This window comes from Notamacropus eugenii, chromosome 7, assembly GCF_028372415.1.
Source record: "Notamacropus eugenii isolate mMacEug1 chromosome 7, mMacEug1.pri_v2, whole genome shotgun sequence".
Classification (NCBI taxonomy): Eukaryota; Metazoa; Chordata; class Mammalia; order Diprotodontia; family Macropodidae; genus Notamacropus; species Notamacropus eugenii.
The window spans coordinates 79727-99699 of NC_092878.1; the positions used below are offsets into that span (position 1 = coordinate 79727).

General features: G+C 42.5%; 1 pseudogene; it reads left to right on the top strand.

The window, feature by feature from the left end:
• The first annotated feature begins 9302 nt into the window (after positions 1 to 9302).
• LOC140513950 (vomeronasal type-1 receptor 4-like) lies at positions 9303 to 10157 on the top strand (annotated as a pseudogene).
• Positions 10158 to 19973: the final 9816 nt, after the last annotated feature.

Below are 19973 nucleotides of genomic sequence, written 5' to 3' on the forward strand. Positions count from 1 at the left end.
GTGAGGAAGTGCCCTCTGCTAGTACAACTGGCTCCTGTTCTGCAATGTGGAGTGTTGCCTCAGACATCAAAAGCCTAAAGACTTGTCCATAGTCATGGAGCCACTATGTGCTAGTGGTAGGGCTTGAACCCACTCGAACCATTATTCCACTACATTAGGACTAGGGTTTATTCCTAGGGCTAGACTTCGAATGACCTTCCAATGTGTCCATTATAATCAAAGATTCTTGAGAACAGGGACTGTTTATAACTTTTGTATTTGTATCCCCAGTGCATGGTACTTAGTAGATAATTAAATATTTGCTAATTCAGCATATTGTCTGTCTGCCTTGGATATCTATTTATATGGATACTTATGTGAAAATATGTTCCTAATGATACTTTTTCTTTTTATTATGATTGCACTGATTTTCCCCATGCAAGATATTTTAAATTTTTGTTTCAAGTTATATATTTTGTCTTTTGTGACCTTTTTTCACTCCCTACATTAAAAAAAAAAACTCTCCTTGAAACCATAGTTGCTAACTATGGTTTCTTTAGCATTCCTGTCTATTTTTGTTGTGGTGGTTGTGGTTATGATATGACATTTACATTTGGAGCCTATATATTCCATGGGGTGTAGGATGCGTTCAGGGTGTACCAGTACCTTTGGTGTGATGGCTGCCGAGCCCTTTTCAGGGCTCTTTCCACCTTTGGTGTCCACCTGTTCTGCCTAACTCTCACCTTTGGCTCCAAGAAGCTGCAGCATGCACAGCGGCCACACCCTGGGAAACTGTTTCAGCAGATGGGCCAAACCAGGTTGAGGGTTACCAAGGTTCTAAATCCATTGGTGAGTTAGGGGGGTATCTACCCCAAGCATGTGAAGACTTCATCTGGTGGAATGAGCAGATGAGAAAAATTTGTTTCAACAGCTATGAAGGCAGCTAAAGCAGGTAATATGGAATACTTAGAGCTTGGTTAGACACTGAAGTCGCCAACATCATCTACTGCATCCTGAGCCACTGCCAGTCATCTTGACTCTGTCCTGCCACTGGACTATGATGACTCTGGAGGAGAGAGTGAGGCTGACAACTTCATGCAACTCTGCCTCACTTAAATCTAATTTACACATGAATCAAAAGACATCACTCATACCATTTCACTATTATGCCTCAAAGTCCTGTGGCAACAGGCAAGTGATGAAGCAGCAGGTGTGGATACACTGGGAACTATAGTCACAATCCTGCACACAGGTGGCCCAGGCCATAGGGTCATTTCTCACTGGAAGCAGCAGTGGGACTCAGCAGCTCCCAGGTGTCTGAGCAGCCTTTTAAGGATCACACTTCTCACCTTCTGGTGTGAGAAAGGGGTCTAGAAAAGGTGCACTAAACATTGTCTGCTTACGCAGTAGGCAGGGAATCCCACTATGCAGTCAAAACACAAAAAAATGTACAAAATGTAAGAAAACACCTGCAAAGATGATTCCACTCAACATCGGCATGTGGAGCACGCACACACTAATAGACAACACAAACTTCAGTAGATCTGAAAGAACTGCTCTTGTTGCAAGAGAACTCAACAAGTATCACATCCAAATAGCAGCCCTGAGTGAAAGAAGGTTGCCAAATGAAGGCCAGCTTACTGAAGTTGGAGCTGGATATACCATTTTCTGGAGTAGACACAGTGAAAGGGAGTGCCGTGAAGTTTGCGTGGGTTTTGCAATCAAAACTAACCTAATCAGCAAGCTAGTATGTCTGCCAAAAGGAGTGAATAACAGGCTCATGACAATGTCATTCCCACTCACAGGAAAATGCCATGCCATCATCATTAGTGCCTATACTCCCACCATGACAAACCCTGATGAAGTCAAAGAAAAATTTTATGAAGACCCTTATCATCAATGTGTCAAAAGAGGACAAGCTTATAATTCTGGGTGACTTTAATGCCAGAGTAGGCTCAAACTATCAGACTTGCCAGGGAGTCCTAGGGAGGAATGGAGTTGGAAACAGCAACAGCAATGGTCATTTAGTCCTGAAGACTTGCATATTGCATGACCTCATCACCAACACTGTCTTCCATTCACCTAAATGCAATAAAACTTCATGGATGCACCCTCGCAGCAAACATTGGCATCTAGTAGACTATGTGATTGTAAGGAGAAGAGACAGACAAGATGTGAGAGTGACAAAGGCAATGTGTGGTGCAGACTGCTGGACTGATCATAGACTTATCCTTTCCTAGTTAAATATTCGCATTCATTGAAAGCACCACCCCCAAGGCAAAATGACTACCAGAAGAATCAATGTAAACAAATTAGAGCTCTTCTCTGAGCATAAACAGTTTGTTGCTGGCTTGGAGGGAAAGTTGAGCCAACACACAGTTGACAACAGTAGAGCAGAAAAGGTGTGGACAACTTTCAGAGATTTGGTGTACAGCACTGCATTTGATCATCTGGGTCAGAAAACTTGTAAACCCCAAGACTTGTTTGATGAAAATGATGGGGAAAGTCAGAAGCTGATAAATGAAAAATGAAAACTCCACGGGATTTACCAGCAGGATGGTTCATCCACTTCTAAGAAGGCAGCATTCAATTCCATCAAAAGCAAAGTACAAGCAAAGCTTAGAGAGATGCAGGATTCCTGGCTCAGTAAGAAAGTAGATGAAATTCAGTTTTATGCTGATAGTAACAATCCAAAGCATTCTTAAGATTCCCTGAAAGCTATATATGGACCAAAAACCTATGGTGCATCACAACTACTCCGTGCTGATGGATCCATATTGATTAGTGATAAAGACAGGATCCTAGACACATGGGCTGAACTCTCTCATACTGTTCTCAACAGACAATCATCAATGGATGCTGAGGCCATTGACAAGTCAATCCCTCTTTAGCTGAACTTCTAACTGAAGAAGAGGTTTTGAGGGCCATTAGGTTCCTTTCATGTGGCAAAGCACCTGGTGCTGATTCTATTCCAACTGAGATTTACGAGGCAGGGGGATCATTGCTCATATAAAAACTGACTGAAGTTTTCCATGTTATATGGCAAGAAGAGGTTAACCCCCAGGAGTTCAAGGATGCCTCCATTGTCCATCTCTATAAGGGTAAAGGGAATAGATTTCCCTGAGAAAATCACAGAGGAATCTCTCTCTTAGTCATTGCTGGCAGAGTTCTTGCTAGAGTCCTCCTTAATTGGCTGATCCTTCACCTGGAAGATCGCATATACCTGAGAGCAAGTGTGGCTTCAGAAAGGACTGAGGAAGAGTCGATATGGTGTTTGCTGCCCAACAACTCCAGTAGAAATGCCAGGAGCAGAACATAAGTCTGTAAACAATATTTGTAGGTCTGACGAAGGCCTTTGACACTGTTGGTAGTGAGGGCTTATGGAAAATTATGTGAAAATTTGGTTGTCTGGAGAAGTTCATCAATATTGTACGTCAACTTCAGGATGGCATGTTTGCCCGGGTTCTGAATAATGGACAAAGCTCTCATGCCTTCCCAGTCACCACTGGAGTGAAACAGGGCTGTGTGCTTGCTCCTATGCTTTTTGGTATGATGTTTTCAGCTGTGGTGACAAATGCTTTCAATGAGGATGAACATGGCATCAAGGTCAACTATTGTACTGATGGTAAATTCTTCAATTTGAAAAGGTTACAAACCAAGACCAAAGTGGAGGGAGTATCAGTACATGATTTTCTGTTTGCAGATGATTGTGCTGCTTCTGAAGCTGAGATGCAACAAAGTATGGATCAATTCTCTGCTACCTGTGCTAATTTTGGCCTAATAATTAATACCAAGAAAACACAGGTGCTCCATCAGCCACCAACACACCATTCATATGTGGAACCATCTATTACAACAAATGAAGAAGTTTTGAATGCTGTGGATAAGTTCACTTACCTTGGTAGTGTACTTTCCAGGGATGTACACATTGACAATGATGTCGATGCATGCATTGCCAGAGCTAGCTCAGTGTTTGGGAGGCTCTGAAGAAAAGTGTGGGAATGAAGAGTTGTTAGACTGACTACAAAACTGAAGGTCTACAGAGTTGCTGTGCTGACCTCATTGTTATATGTTTGTGAAACATGGACAGTCTGCCAGTGCCATGCCAGGAAACTGAATCAATTCCATTTGAAGTGTCTTAGGAAGATTCTGAGGATCACCCAGCAGGATAAGTTACCAGATACTGAAGTCCTTGCTCGAGCTGAACTTCCAGGTATTCAAACTGCTTCAGAGAGCACAACTCCAATGGAATGGCCACGTTGTTAGAATGCAAAATGTATGCTTGCCAAAAAGACTATTTTATGGAGAACTCACATGGACCAAGCGATCACATGGTGGTCAGAAGAAACGATATAAGGACACTCTCAAGGTCTCTCTCAAGAACTTTGGGTTTGATTGTGCAATGTGGGAGACACTGGCAGAAGACTGCTCAACATGACATGCCCACATCAGAAAGGGTGCTGTGCTCTTTGAGCAAAGCAGAATTGAGACAGCACAAAGTAAGCACAGGATGTACAAATTTGGGATACCCATCCCAAATATTCACAGGGACTATCTGTGCCCAACCTGTGGTAGAGCATTCCAAGCTCGTATTGGTCTGATCAGCCACAGTCGGACACACTGAAATTTCACCTTACAATGGTGATGTCATTTTGGTCCTCTTCAAAGATGAAGGGCAACAACCAACCATTCAACCATGACATTTACATTTGAAGCCTATGTATTCCATGAGATGGAGCTAGGTGGCACAGTGGATAGAGCTCCAGGTCTCATCTTCCTGAATTCTAGTCCAGCCTCAAATTCATATTAGATGGGTAACCATGAGCAAGTCACATAACCCTGTTTGCCTCAGTTTCTTCATCTGTAAGATGAGCTGGAAAAGGACATGCCAAACCAGTCAAGTATCATTACCAAGAGAACCCAAAATGGGGTCACCAAGAGTTGAACATAACTGAAATGACAAAACAACAAGAACAATATATTTCATAAGCTCCAATAATAGGAAACTATTACCTCCAAAATGAAATACGAAATCTTTTGTCATTTAAAGCTCTGGAGGACTTGAGCCCTTTCAACCTTCCCAATCTTCTTACACTTTACACTTTGCCTAAAGGGTTTTGCAAACTTTAAAACGCTATATAAAAGCTAGGTACTGTTATTATAACTGATGATGATGATGATGATGATGATGATGATGATGATGATGATGATGATAATGATAATGATGAAGAAAGCTCTCCATAGGCACAATAGGAACTATATTCCTAACCTTAATTTAACCCTAACATCCTAATCTGAAGAGAGGAAATGGTTATATATTTCTCTTGGTCTTTTTAGGTCAACATCTACAATCCCTTTTGAATAGAAGTTGGAAAAAACTGTCCCTAGGATAAGCCCCATTGTGCTATGGAGCTTAGCTTCTCTGGGTAGGACTAAAACAAATGCTAAGTTTAGAGAGAAGTGGTGACTCAGATGCTGACTCATGTATTGTTAGCACATTCTTTCTTGGGAATGAAATAAAGAGAATGATATTGCCTGTGAACCACATTGCCCTGTTCTTCTCCCAAGACCCTTTGATTGTTTGGATGTACTTTATTCCAGGATAGTGGAATCTAATGGAGGGCAACTTTAACTATTTCTGGTCTGTACCTAGTTACTTTTTTAATTGTCCAAAATGACAATGTTTGATTCTATGTTCAAGTGTCTTCATAAGACAGCCAAGTCTATGATTGTTGCACTGCAGGAATTGCAATGAAGAGATTCAGTGAATCAGGTCATATTGCATGGAAAACTTGGCTTTGGAGGATGAAAGCAAGATTTTTTAATGGGACAAAAAATGGTTTTTGGGGAAGGGACAATATGAAATGTAACAGAATGTCCAGACATTCATGGATCAATCCTCCCCCCAGATGTGGGACCCTGTACATGCTTATGACTATATAACATGTATATGTATATATATATATACATATATACATATAAATGCATGTGTGTGCATGTGCACAAGTACATGTGTATATATGTGTGTGTGTGTGTGTGTATATATGTATTATGTATAGTGGGGCTAATTCACATGGCATCAATTCATACAGTCATTTCATATAGCTCTTACACCTGGCAAATTTTTTTACCTAAAAATAAAAAGGTAAATTTGTAGGACAAATATAAATTCTTCACCAAGGTGTGAACTCCTAGGACAGGTCATGAAACCACATACTAGCTATGTACTCTCCTGGTCTTGGCCACATGACTTGGCTACCTCTCTTGTTCTTGTATTTTTTTACCCACTCAAATACCTACTTTTTGTCTAGTTGGAAAAAGAGACTCTTCATTCACATGTTTGCTTGTTGTAAGACCTAGAACATTAAGTGTGAATCCTATGTTGAACAGTGTGAACCCAATCCTTAGACATTTTGTCCCACCCACTGGAGAGGGTATCATATATAATGCTCTTGCTTGGTCTCCCTCAATACAACTACTATCCCCACAGTTCATCAGAACAGCTGGAAGTCTCTCAATCCAAGAAGTGGAACCAAACTCCCCAGAAAGGTAAGTCTGGGTCAGGAATTAAGGGAGACTAAGGAGGTTCAGTTGACATTGTTGGATGGGGGCATCCCAACAAAAGCTAGATTTTGAGTTTGGGGGAGCCCTTATCAACTTCTTGAAACCCAGAAAATTAGGGAAGTAGGGGATTGTCATGGAAACCACCAAAGGTCTCTCTAGATAATTTCAGATCCTCTCAAGTTCCCTGGAACAAGAGATATGAAACTTCATATCCTAAAAGGTCTCCTTTTTTAAAGGAATGGTTACTTTGTTGTCTTAGCTAGACAGAGGATCCAAAATACACAAGTTTAGAGATAAATAAAGGGAGAAACATTTAGTTTCTGCTAAAGTTCCCCCAGCCTAAGTCCAAACAGGATGGTACTATATCAGGCATAGAGGTTTACAAGGGACATGGGAGGTATTTCTACTGGATGGAAGCCATTTCAATGTTTCTTCCCATCATTAACACTATAGATAGTGTTATATAATCAAGTTGCCTAAGTGTGGTCTAGGGTAGAGAGGTTTCAAAGTTTTTCATTTAAATATGGAAAGATCAAGTGACTTAGTCATTTGATCTTGGACTCCTTTTCCTAGGAAGAACCTTAGGGGAGAAAGACATGGGCCTGTGATTTAATCCTGAAATTCAAGTAATGGGACTCACAAAGATTAGTATTGGACGTGGTATTCTCCTGCTGTTCCCCAACTCTTCTGTGGTAAGGAGGAAGCCAGAAGGCCAACCACGAAAGGATGTTTGGTGTGGGATGTTTGCAGAGCAATGAACCACACCTGATTTTGTTCCTTTCTCCAATTAAGAGATGTATCCCAGCTCTTACTAGGATTTGTGACCCCCCAAGGGCAGAGAGCCTTCTAAATCTCATTAAGGAATAAGAAGAGTAATTCAGACGGAGATCAAGATGAGCAGGTCATGAACCCTACCCAAAAGATTGTAGTCTTTTATGGAATCAAGAAAATATAGTTAGTATTTGCTGTTTTTATATCATTTACACCTATCTTCTCTTGCAATATTTCTCTTCAAAATTGTCTGAATTTATATCCAACCTTCTTTGGATTGATTTCCCTTGCAGATAGCTGCATACCTGCAACAAGAGACACACCTGACCAAAGATGCCACATGCACCCCTGAGAAGGATGAGAATGAATGTGGTGCAAAGAGAAAGTGGAAATGGTGTGAACAAGAAAGAAATCTGAAGAAAGGGGAGGGTCAATAAACCCCTCCTAGACAATCTTTGAGCTCAATTTAAGTTGAATAAGTATGTCAGGCAACAAGATATCAATTTGCTCTCATCACCTTTCCTGGAAAGTTCCTCAGTCATTTGAATTGCCACATGGCTCCACTCCTCATTCCTATGACTTCCCAGGCCAAAACTCCCTTCTCTAGCCATCACCTGTTGACCCCCATATATCATCATGACTTTCAGATTGCAAGCTCCTTTGAGAAGAGGGACTGCTCCTTTTTGCATTTGTATCCCCAGGGCTTAGAATGGTCCTTGACTTCCTAAATGCTTCATTCATTCATTCATTCATTCATTCACTCAGTCAGCCATTGAGTGAGCTGGTGACTTGGTTAGTCATTTATTTATTATCATACAACTTCCTGAGATGATCTCTCTTCTCTGGTATAAGTTGTCTCCCTTCTATTCATAGTCCAGTGCCTACACTTCCTCAAATATTCCATCTAAATTGAACTTCCTCTAAACTTCCAGATTATCTATATGATTCATCTGGCATTTCAACCGCAAGATATGTCATTCCCTGATGTCATGGTCCTCTGTAAGAACAAAGGACAAGCACAAGATGTCCTAGGAGAAACCTACACTGCTTCTTATATCTCCTTGCTACTCTCTGGAATTCTTCTTTCAATTGTGTATATCTTTCCCTTTCTCCTTTCCCTTTTACTTTCCTTCTTTCCTCAGCTATTGAGTATGTTTTATTTGTAATATTTTCTGATAACTGCTTCAGGAGGAATACTGAAGAAATGGAAACAGTCTTTAGAATTGAGAAGTCTTTTTTTCAGGCACATTGCCACAGGGAAAAAGAAATATGAACAAATATAGAAACATAAAGCAACTCTGGCATTGTCACAATCTAGAAACCCATTGCATTCGGATCTTATAGGGAAGACTAGAATAACTGGATCTCTGTGAGCTTACCTAGCTGCCTGCACAGTGGCACCAATTTCTTCAGTGTATCCTTCTTTATGTACATGTTTCTTCCTTTATTGGCATCCTAAGTGAGGAAAAGTTTTATTTATGTTTTTCTACATAAAACACTTATTTTAATCCTTGACTCTTAGCAAGTAACTAATAAATGCTTGGTAACTGGATGGTTAATACTGATTGATGATTCCCAAAGCAAAAATGCTACTTAAGAAATTGGCTTCAAATCAGGTCTTAGGCGTTGGGTTCAATAAGTTTGACCACACATGTCTTCTCACTGTTCCTAACCAATCATAGAGAATACTCTCTATGACTATTATAATCATGTATCATATGATCATTATAAAATTATAATCATCAGGAAAATTATTTGAATATTTGATTAACTACAACTCCCCATACCTAAAGTCAATCCATTGTTGATAGACCTTATGGGGCAAGGATAAGTGTAAGAATTTCTGTACAAAGGACTGAAGAAAATATTATCAGTAGGCTCTTCCTCTTGGATTTTGAAAGGATGGTATTCACAAATACCATCAATTTGTGTTTTCCTGTAGTTCTATCTAATTCTCAGGGACATTTTTTCCCCCAAAGATAAAAGACATGATTCTGAGTATTTTCTTCTTTTTCCAAACAGGAATTATAGTTACAGGGAATTCCTTTCTTATCAATCTCTTCATTATCATGTTTCTCAGTAGACATAGGCCTAGATCCATAGCCAAGATTCTCACATAGCTTCAATTGGCCAACTGGCACTTCTCTCAGACAATGTTAGCTTTGGGAATGAAGAATTTCCTGGATATCACTGGCTGCAAAATTACCTTCTACCTTCCCAGAGTTGTTCAATGCCTTTCTGTCCCCTTGATCTGCCTTTTGAGTGACTTTCAGGACAGCACCATCAGCCCCAACAACTCAAGTTCCACCGATCTTAAAGCCAGAGCCGTGAAGTACATCCTTCCCACCAGTCTCCTATGGACTTTCCAGATGCTTCTAAATGTCTTTATTCCTATAGGAATTATTGATCCAAAGTACATCAGGAACATCACTGAGGCACAGCATTATGAATATTGTTCTCATTTGGTTTTTTCTGGATTTCATACTTCCCTGTATAATGCTCTCATTCTCTCATTTCCCAATGCTGTATTTCTGGGAATCATGATCTGTGCCAGTGGCTACATGGTGTTTCTGCTGTATAGGCAACACAAACCCATTGAACAAATTCACATTACCTGCATCTCTGCCCATGTCTCCCCTGAGACCAGGGCCACCAAAACTATCCTACTACTGGGGAACATTTCTGTCTCCTCTTATTCCCTTGATTGTATCTTGGCAGCTTCTCTGTCTTATATGAAGTCTCCAAGCTGGCTGGTGCACACTTCTGCATTCATGACTTCTAGTCTCCTGTCCCCAGAATATAACTGTCTTCCTCCTTCCTCCTGCAGGTGTTCCCCTGGCTAGAGAACCTCAGGAATCCTCAGGTACAACTCATCTATCCATGGAGTTAACAGGAGGGAGGGGGCTGCAATAACTTATATGGAGGCAGTTCAGTGAAGAGAAATGTGGGCCTGCCCCTGTGCAATTCCCCCCTGCACATCCATTGGGGGATGGGGAAACATTCCTTAGATAGAAACTCATCAGGAAACTGAACTACTCCTCTCTGTCTTAGGAGCTTCAATTACTCTGATGACCTTTCTATAAGGAGGAGCACAAGAAAACTCTATTCCTCACTGCTAGTTTATTGATGCATTCCCTGAAGTAGTCCCATTTCCAATCCCTCACCTATGCTTGGACACTATTAGAGGACCCAATGCTTTGGAGACACATATGGAACTTTGGTGCTAATAGTCAAAAGCTAAAAAACAATGAGCTAACAAGTGCATTCTGAATTCCTACAATGAACCCAATGTCTATACCTGGATGTGCTGACTGGCCCTTAGCTCAATGGATGTCCTAACAGGATCAGGGACAGAGTGCCCATGGAATTTCAGTAGGAAATCAAGTCATTGTGCATCTCTTTCACAGGTCACAAAGCCTTCAAGTTGTTCGGGATCCTTGGGATCATTCACCTTTGTCTACAGGAATAGAGTCTCATTAGATTTTTTTCCCTACTTGTTCAAAGACTCACTCACCCAACAGGAAGGGAGGGAGGTTTTTCATCATTCTCTTTAAACACTTTTATCCTTTCAGAAGCTCTTAAAGGCTTATGTGTTGCCTCAAGGTCAGTTTCTGAAGTGGCTCAAGAGCCCCTTCCTATTTCCTGGATTAACAGAAGGGATGCCTTGGCATTGCCTGGGCATTGTAAAGCCCATGTCAGGGCTGAGTCTGGCCTGGAGACACTACATACAAAGGGCTTTGTATCCAGACTGTATTTCCCTGGGCTTTAAAGTCCATGTCTTTGGAGAAACAGTCGTACTTCTCCTTTTCTAGTACTAACCAGATAAGGTGGAGAGGCACAGATATAGTTGGAAAACAGAAGGTTTTGTCCTTTCCTACGTATATTTAGAAGGAAAACATGGGTATGATAATGGAGGCTGGAGCTCCACAACTTGAGTTTCCTAGGAAGGAGCTTAGAGGAAAAAGACATGGACCTGTGATTTGATCCTGAAATTCAAGTAATGGGACTCACCAAGATTAATATTGGACATAATATTATCCTGCTGTTCCCCAACTCTTCTGTGGCAAGGAGGAAGCCCAAGCATGAAAGGATGTTTGGTTTGGGATGCTTGCAGAGCAATAAACCACACCCAATTTTGTCCCTTTCTCCACTCAAGAGACATATCTCAGATCTTACTAGGATTTATGATCTCCCAAGGGCACAGAATCTTCTAAATATCATTAAAAAATAAGACTGAGATCCAGAGGAGCAGGTCAAGAACCTGGAGGTGAAGAGTTTCCTTCAGTCTTAAGTCCCCTTCATGATTGCATGAGGGAAAAGGAAATATGCAATTGAAAAGTCTTCCCAGGGGTTTGGGGAGAGGGGGAGGAGTCCAATGGAGAAACAGAAGAAACATAAAAGGAAGAAGAATTCAATGAAACTAAATGGTCTGGGTTAACTGGTCAGTTATAGTTAGGATTGCATGAGGATGAGAGGATGGATGCTTGAGGCAGCCTGAGAGGACAGTCATGATGGAATGAATGAACACAGAACACAGGAGGGTTGGGAATGGCAAGAGGAAGAGAAAAGCCAGGCATGAAACAGGACCTGAAGTCCTTTCATCCTGGCTGCTCTGCCTGCTGCCTCCTTCCATCCACGCATCCACAAACACTTTCCTTTGGCTTGTCAAATCTCCAAAACTCAGTTTTCACTCCAGGGTCTAACCTGCTCTAAGGAAGAGGGCAAACAAGCATCTTAGATGCCCAGTTCCAAGTCTATCCATTTCCTAGAAGCCATCCTTTACAACTGGTATGTACATTAGTCTCCTGGAGACAAGGAGCTAGACCTTTAGTTTACTCACCTCTGTAGTTCAGAAAGGTTCAGGGGTAATGGCTGGATGAAAAAGAGAGATAAGGAAGCTTAACCTCCTCTGTCCCTCCTGATTATCTGTCCACTAAAAACAGGAAACTTCAGTCCTTGACTACTGAAATGAAATCTCCAGGGCAGGCAGAGTGAAAGGAACATGGCCAAGAGAATGCTGATGGGGTTGAAAAGTGTCCAACTTAGGATCTAAGAGAAGGAGGCAGAGCTCTGACCCAATGGCAATTGCTTAAAGGGACCATGGTCCTCACTAAGCAAGTGGACATCTGACTTTCCTCAGGATCTGAAATGCCCCCTGCCCTCCCAGCTCTAAAGAGATGATTATAAAATTTTGCGTGTGAACATTTATATCTCTCTTAGTAATTGGCAAATTGCTACAAATTAAGATGATTGTTTTATTGATAGTCTAGAAGACCCAAGAAAGAGCTGCAGAAATATTAGCAGCCCATATCAAACTTTTATATTTAAGATTTAAATTTATTTTTAGTTTTTAACATTCATTCCCACAAGATTATGAGTTCCAAATTTTCTTCCCATCTTTCCCCTCCCCCCATCACCTGAGATGGCATGTATTCTGATTACCCCTTCTGCCAGTCTGCCCTCTCTAATCATCCCCCCTCTTATGCTCTTCCCCCCCAGTTTTCTGTAGAGTAAAATACTCAATTGAATATGTATGTTATTACCTTCTTAAGCCAAATACAATGAGAGTAAGGTTTACTCATTCCCTCTCATCTCCACCCTCTTCCCCTCCAGTGTGAAACCTTTTTCTTGCCTCTTTTATGAGATAATTTACCATCTTTCTATCTTTCCCTTTCTCCTCCCAATATATTCCTCTCACCCCTTAATTTTATTTTTTAGATGTCATCCCTTCATATTCAATTCACCGTGTCCTCTATCTATCTGTGGATGTCTGTGTCCACACTCAATGAGGCATCATCCTAGTTCATGTATGGGGAGAAATAAAGCAGAAAGCACACAGCAATGTGAAAAGGAAAACAGACAAATTGGGAAAGAAAAGTCTGCCAGCATTAAATATAATGTGTACTATTGAACAAGTAGGTTTTCCTGAAAGGGAAATTTATTGATTTAAGGTTAGGGTTAAGGTTAGAACCCTTTAGGTTTCAAATAAATCCAAACGTTTAAAAAGAAAAAGAAGGAGCCAAGAGACACAACCCAACTCCTCAGGATACTTTGTGCAATCCCTGTGAGTCCCACCCCAGATGTGAAAAAATGTTCTTTCTGCTTTACATTTTGGCTCTAAATCCTCACCCTACCTCCACTACTATATCTCCTCCCTCTGTTCAGAAGGCAGCAAAGAAACAAGATACTCAGTACACAGGAGAGGAGAAGATAAACAGAAGTGCACTTTAGGTTTTTTTCAGGGGTGAGGGAGGGAGAGAAGGAGAGTGATCATAACTAGAAAGGCAAAAGATTACTTGCCCTCTGTTCTTACGTAGACTCCATTACATATGGCAAGTGCAAAACTTCTTCAATTTCATGGGATCAGAAGGATCTCTTTTTCACTCCCGTGATCCTCACTTTCTCTTGTTTGGTGGTCAACACTTTCCTTGTTCCTCAATCTGACAGGTGCCTTTTGCTAAATTCCTTTCTTGGCCTTAGAGGATACTTAAATCATCCTCTAGGCTCAGAGTGAATGTTAATTGTAGTTTCTCTTTGGGCCAGGTACCTTGAGTGTATTTACCTCCCAGGTGATTTTTTTTTATTAAAGGGGCCATCCCTGGACTCACCTCTTAATGAGGGCTCTTCAGTTTGTGGGCATTGGTTGATTCCAAGGAAGACCTTGGAAAGACCTTAACTTCCAAAAGGCCCAGGTCTCCCACTGAATCCTGGGCCATCTCAAGGCCTCTGGACCTAGGTGGTTCTGAGAAACAGTGAGTCTGATGACCTTGCTCACACCCTCCCTCCTTCAAATCCAATTCAATTGTAAGTCATGTCCTCATCTCCCTGATGCCATGGTACACAAGGAGAATGAAGGAACAGACTCCACCAAGACTCTGTTTGGCTACTATGCCTTCCTGGCTACATGAGTCCGGAGATCGGGGGTCTGAGCCCAGAGAATGCCTTGTATGCAAAGCAAAAAGATTCTTTGTGAATCTTCTGCACCTTCCCTGCACATCCCCCAGAATGCAATCATCAAAAATGAAACAATGGAATGGGTTAGAGGAGCCTATGGGCACCGGAGACGTTCTGGGCAGGACAGGGATATGGACACTACGAGAGACAGAGCAGTCAACGTCCAGGGGCAAATCGGTGGACTTTGGATTAGGGTAAATTGTAGGCTCTTGGAGTCTGCACGGTCTGTAGCTGGGAACATGAAGACCTTGACTTCTGTTAGTACAGGAGAAATGTCGGATTAAGTCTCTGGAAGAGACTCTCAAAGAGCGACCCAGCAACGACGCCTGGTGGAGCAGCCAGAAGGTTACCCTCTGGCGAGGGTGGGAGTGCAAGGGGGGGCTTCCTGGGCCAGTCCTTGGCTCTCCCCTAGTGCTTGAACGGTGTCTCGCAGTCTTCCCATTCAGATGCTGGAACAGGGAAAGTGAGAGGAGTGAAGGTGTCTAAAAAACCAGGGACGATCATAAGCAAATTAGACTTTGGAAGAGAGGAGTACGGTAGGGGAAGGGGAGACAGACGAAAAGACAGAGGGAAACACACACACACACACACACACACACACACACACACACACACACAGAGAGAGAGATAGACAAAGACAGAGACAGAGCAGAAAGGGAGAGATAGACTGAGAGAGATAGAGCTCAGGGAAGAGGGAGGGTGGGAGCAGTGAGCAGTAATGCCCGTAAGTGGAAGAAGCCCAGATAGAACTGTCTAAAGAAATTGGTGGGGTGATGTATCCATGTCCACAGGAAAACGGACTGCAGAATGCATGACTGTGTTGGTTCAGAGAGAGACACGCGAAAGCAGGAGGGACCACTATGGTGCCGGAGCAGATTTTCTTCTGCTTCAGCTGTAGTCAAAAGACCAGCATAACAGCACAGCATCCAAATTCTTGAAGGAAAAGGGACATGAGTTAGAGGAGGAAAGAGCCTGAAAGCAGAGAATTTGGAACTGAACACAAACCAGGAAAGAAAACATCAAGAAATCCAGAGTAATTGATATAAACCCCCAGGGCATGTTCAGAGAAAGACCTTAGAAGAGCCAATGTAGAATGAAGCGTACTATTTTTTTTTCAATCTTCTCTCCCCTCGACCCCGCCATGGGGGTTTCTTGGTGGTTGTTCTTAATTCTCATATTTTTACTTTTGACTTTTTTTAGGGGGAGGAGTCTCAGTTACACATATAGAACTTGCATCAAACTATTTATGGTCTTCAGGGAGAAGAAAGGGAGGTTTGGTCTGAGGGAGGGAGAGAATGATGCTGGAATTTTAAACTAATGACTGGGAAAAGCTCTCTTCTATGCAAGAACTAAAATAAAATGTGACAGAAATAGTACATGTGATGGAGGAACTTTCGATGGTTAAATGCTTTTTTTTGTCATCCTCTCTCTCCCCTTTCCAGAATGCAGAGAACCCATTCTCCCTGGGAGATCAAATAGATTTTCACCTTAGAAACGTTGCCTCAAACAAACGTCTTCCTCCTTAAACTGCCCTTTCATATCCTTTGGCCATTTATCGATAGGGGAATGTCTCATGTTCTTAGTGATTTCACAAAGTTCTGTATATATTTTAGATAAGAGACTTTCATCTGATTAACCACCTATAAAATTTGTCTCCATTTTCTGCTTTTCTCCTTCTCTTGGCCACAAAAAAATCTTATCATGCAATGAAAATTATCCCCTTTACATGGAATTTTGATCTCTACTTTCCTCTTTCTTTTGAAATTGTTCACCTACCCATAAAGCTGAGAGGTAATACCTTCTGTGTTTTCCTAATTTTCTTCTAAATTCTCCCTGTACATCTAGGCCATGGTTCCATTTGGACCTTCTCTTGGTACATGGCCTAAGATAGTGGTCTCTGCCTTGTTGCTGCCATACCGATCTCCAGGTTTCCCAACAATTTTTTTAACCAGATAATGAATTCTTCTCCCTAACTTTTATCTCTTTACACTTGTCAAATATAAGCTTATGATGCTGACTTGCTACTGTCAATTTTATGTCTTCTCTATTCCATTGCTCTACCTTTCTGTTTCTTAGCCATTACTAATTACTTCCTTATTCTATTGTTTAAGATTTGGTACTGTTCAATCTCCTTTCCTTCCATTTGTGTTCATTCTTTCCTTCATGTGCTTGACTCTGTTTCCAAGGGAATTTTATTGTGCCTTTCTCATTTACATTCAAAGTTATAATTACTATTTGTGAATTACCCTTCATCTTATTTTTACTCACTATTTTATTTATCACCTTACCTTATCTTCTCCCTTTACCTTCTTATTCCTAATTTTAGCAGAATCTCTAGAAGTTCCTACTTTATCTCTTCAGCACACCCCCACCTTAATCTATATACCCTTCTAAAGTACCCTCCCTCACCCTATCCACTCAGTTTTCTCCCCTCTCTACAAGTTCAGAAGTTTTCTCAACTTCCTTAGAGGTACACATGGTTTCCTTTTCCACCCAGGTGAGAGTTGGGTTCCAATATGAGCAACCCTCCAACCACATCTGCTTCCTCTGTATTACTTCTTCCTTTCATGCCCTCTTTTCATGAGATAGTTCCCCCTTTTATCTTTTTCCTAACCAATTTTGTTTCTTAGAATTACCTAATCATACACAACTCAGCCCCAACTTTTTGTTTTTTCAAACTACCTAAGGATAACAGTTTGAAGAATAACCCTCCTATTCCTTTTCCTTGTATGAATTCATGTCTTCTCCGCCCTTTGAGCCTTTCTTTTCTGTCACTTTCTTTTAGTTTTCCCATGCCTGGGGATGGGATGGGGCACACCCTGGAATCCCTGAAATTCAGCATCAATCGATATTTGAAGAATGAGGTTTCCAGGTCATATTCGGCTTGGCTGTGGATGGTCTATGATCTGCTGTGCGTCCACAAGGGTGAGATATCCCATCTTCAATTTGTGGGGCTGGAGGGAGAGTGGAAAAGAGGGGGGTGGGAAAGAAGAGAGATGATCATGTCATCACCAGGTAGTGACTTGGGTGATCAACTTGGTGTCAACTGCTGGTGATTTCCTCTCTTCTACACACGTGTACTGAGGGGGAAGCGGGGAGGAAAAGAGGATGGAGGTCCCCCACTTGGAAGATCTGCAGTTCTACTGCTTGTTTTCTCCCCTTCCCCACTTCCAGCTTCTGGGAAACCCCTAAAGGCTTTAATGCCCCTCCAAGCTAGGCCCCCTTTCCACTATGGCCTGCCCTCCCAAGGCCAATACAATTGCCTGCCCCAAGGGGTCAGAATCCTGCTGATTGTTCTGATCTAGAAGAACTCCCTGAGGAAGCCATCCATTCCTTCTAAAGGAGGGCATTCCAGACAAGCCCCAGCCATAAAAAGGACAATTCCTTTATTCTCTCTGATCCTTTTTGGATCGATTGTTTCACTTCCCCAGCACAAAAATTCCATCTTTCCATCCTGCCCCCTGTACCTGCAGCCACTAAGACCACTTCCCTGGGTTCTGCAAGTGGACCTCAAACCAGATCTAAGTATGAACATCCCTTTCCTTCAGGGACATGGGGCTGAGGTAGGATAGTGTCCAGATGGCAAGCTGCTGCCATTCACTCTGAAACAGCTCCTATCACCTGAGAATGTTTAGGCAGGGCAACAACCTCCAATCCAGCCAGCCTGTTGCTCCCTTTTGTGGGAGGCCTCAGACAGAGCTCAAAAGAGAAGAAAAGCCTAGGCCTGCCAGCCACCATGTCTGTAGGCCCAAAGTCACTCAAGGAACCCTCTTTCTAGCCATTGATTCCAAGCAGCTGGGCCTCTCTTTCCCTCCCTGTCACTTAGCCCAACATTCCCAGGCCTATCCTGGGCTCAAGGAATAATATGGGCACCCCCAGGAGAACAGAAATTCTAGAAGTCCCCTGGGGGAATTATGACTTAATGGTCCCCTTCCTAACCTGGTGCTCCTTCATCTGGAAGGAAGGAAAGGAGAGAAGGAAAGAGAAAGGAAAGGAGAAAGGGATTCCAGAAAGAATGAGCAAGAAGGAAGGAAAGAAAGAAGGGAAGGAAGAAAAAGGCTTTCCCACCCACCAGACATATGGATACTCTCACAACTGCACACAGACACACACAGCTGGAAGGCAGAGGGTAAGCACAGACAAGAGAGAGCTTCCTTGCTGCTGTTGCTGCTGCTGCTGCTGCTAACCTCTGGATGGAGAGAAGGAGAGGAAAGAGCCCTGAAAACCAGGGAGAGGCCTTGGGTGGTCAGGCTGTTCCCCAGCTTTCAAAAATGCATCTATGATGGCATGTGCCCAGTATATGGAACCAAGCAGCCACACACCCATTGAACTCCTTGGCAGGACTGACTGGATCATGGTGAGGAGTGCTGCAGGAGACCTAGGGACAGAAAGGAGAGGAGATTGGTGAATGACTGATTGAGGGCCAGAAGGCCAATTCTCATTGCCAATAGGAAAACTTTTCCTACTCTTTATGGCTGCTAAGGGCAGCTGGACAGTCAGTGAGGGAGGCAGGCTGGCCATTAGGATGAAATAAGGAAAATGAGGAGAAAGGAGGGAAGGGAGAGGAGGAAAATCAAGGCAAGACTTCAGTGCCACAAAGGAATCTGGGGTCTCTGGCTCAAAGAATGACTGAGGAGGTAGAGATGAATCTTAAAAAGCCTGCTATCCTCTGGTTGTGGTCTCAGTGGACAAAAATGTTACCCAGGCCTCATCTTTTGCATGTCCTTCTGTGTGTCTATGTGGATGGATGTGTGTGTGTGTGTGTGTGTGTGTGCATTTGTCTTTGAAGGAGAAAGAAGAAAAAGTTCCTTCAGCCTTAAGTCCCTTCATAATGGAATGAGGGAAAAGGAAAGTAGCAACTGAAAAATCTTGGGGGGGGGAGGAGGATCCAAGGGAGAAAGAGAAGAACAATAAAAGGAAAAACTTAATGAAATGGAAATGTCTGGATTCCCTGACCAACTCCATCAAAGGGGATCAAAGGATGAACCCGGAGATAGCCTGGGATGACAGTCATGATAGAATGAACACAGAACAGAGGAGGACTGGAGATGGCAAGAGGGAGAGAAAAAGCAGACATGAAACAGGACCTGAAGCCCCTTCACCCTGCCCACCTGCTTCCATCCAGGCATCCACAAACACTTTCCTTTGGCATGCCAGTCCTCCAAAATTCAGTTACCATGCTAGGGTCTAGCCTGCTTTAAGGAGGAGGGCGAACAACCATCGTGGATCCACAGTTCCAAGTGTAGACATTTCCTAGAAAGCATCCTTTACAAGTGGTATGGGCATTGATTTCCTGGAGACAAGGAGTCAAGGCCTCAGTTTACTCAACTATGCAGTTCATAAAGGGTCAGGGTAAGTGGCTGGATGAGAAAGACAAATGATGCCTAGCCCTCCTGTGTACCTCCAGATGATCTCTCCCCTGAAAACAGGAAACTTTGGTGTTCGACTATTGAAATGAAATCCCTAGGGCAGATAGAGTGAAAGGAACAGGGCCAAGAGAATGCTGATGGGGATGAAAACTTTCCAACCCACAATCCAAGACAAGGAGGCACAGCTCTAAGCCAAAGGCAATTGTTTAAAGGGTCCCTGGTCCTCACTAAGGAAATGGACCTCACATCTTCCTCAGGAACTAAGATGCCCTCTGCTCTACCAGGGCCCTATTGGTGAAGGGTTTGACACCTGTTTTGACAATCTAGAGATTGAAA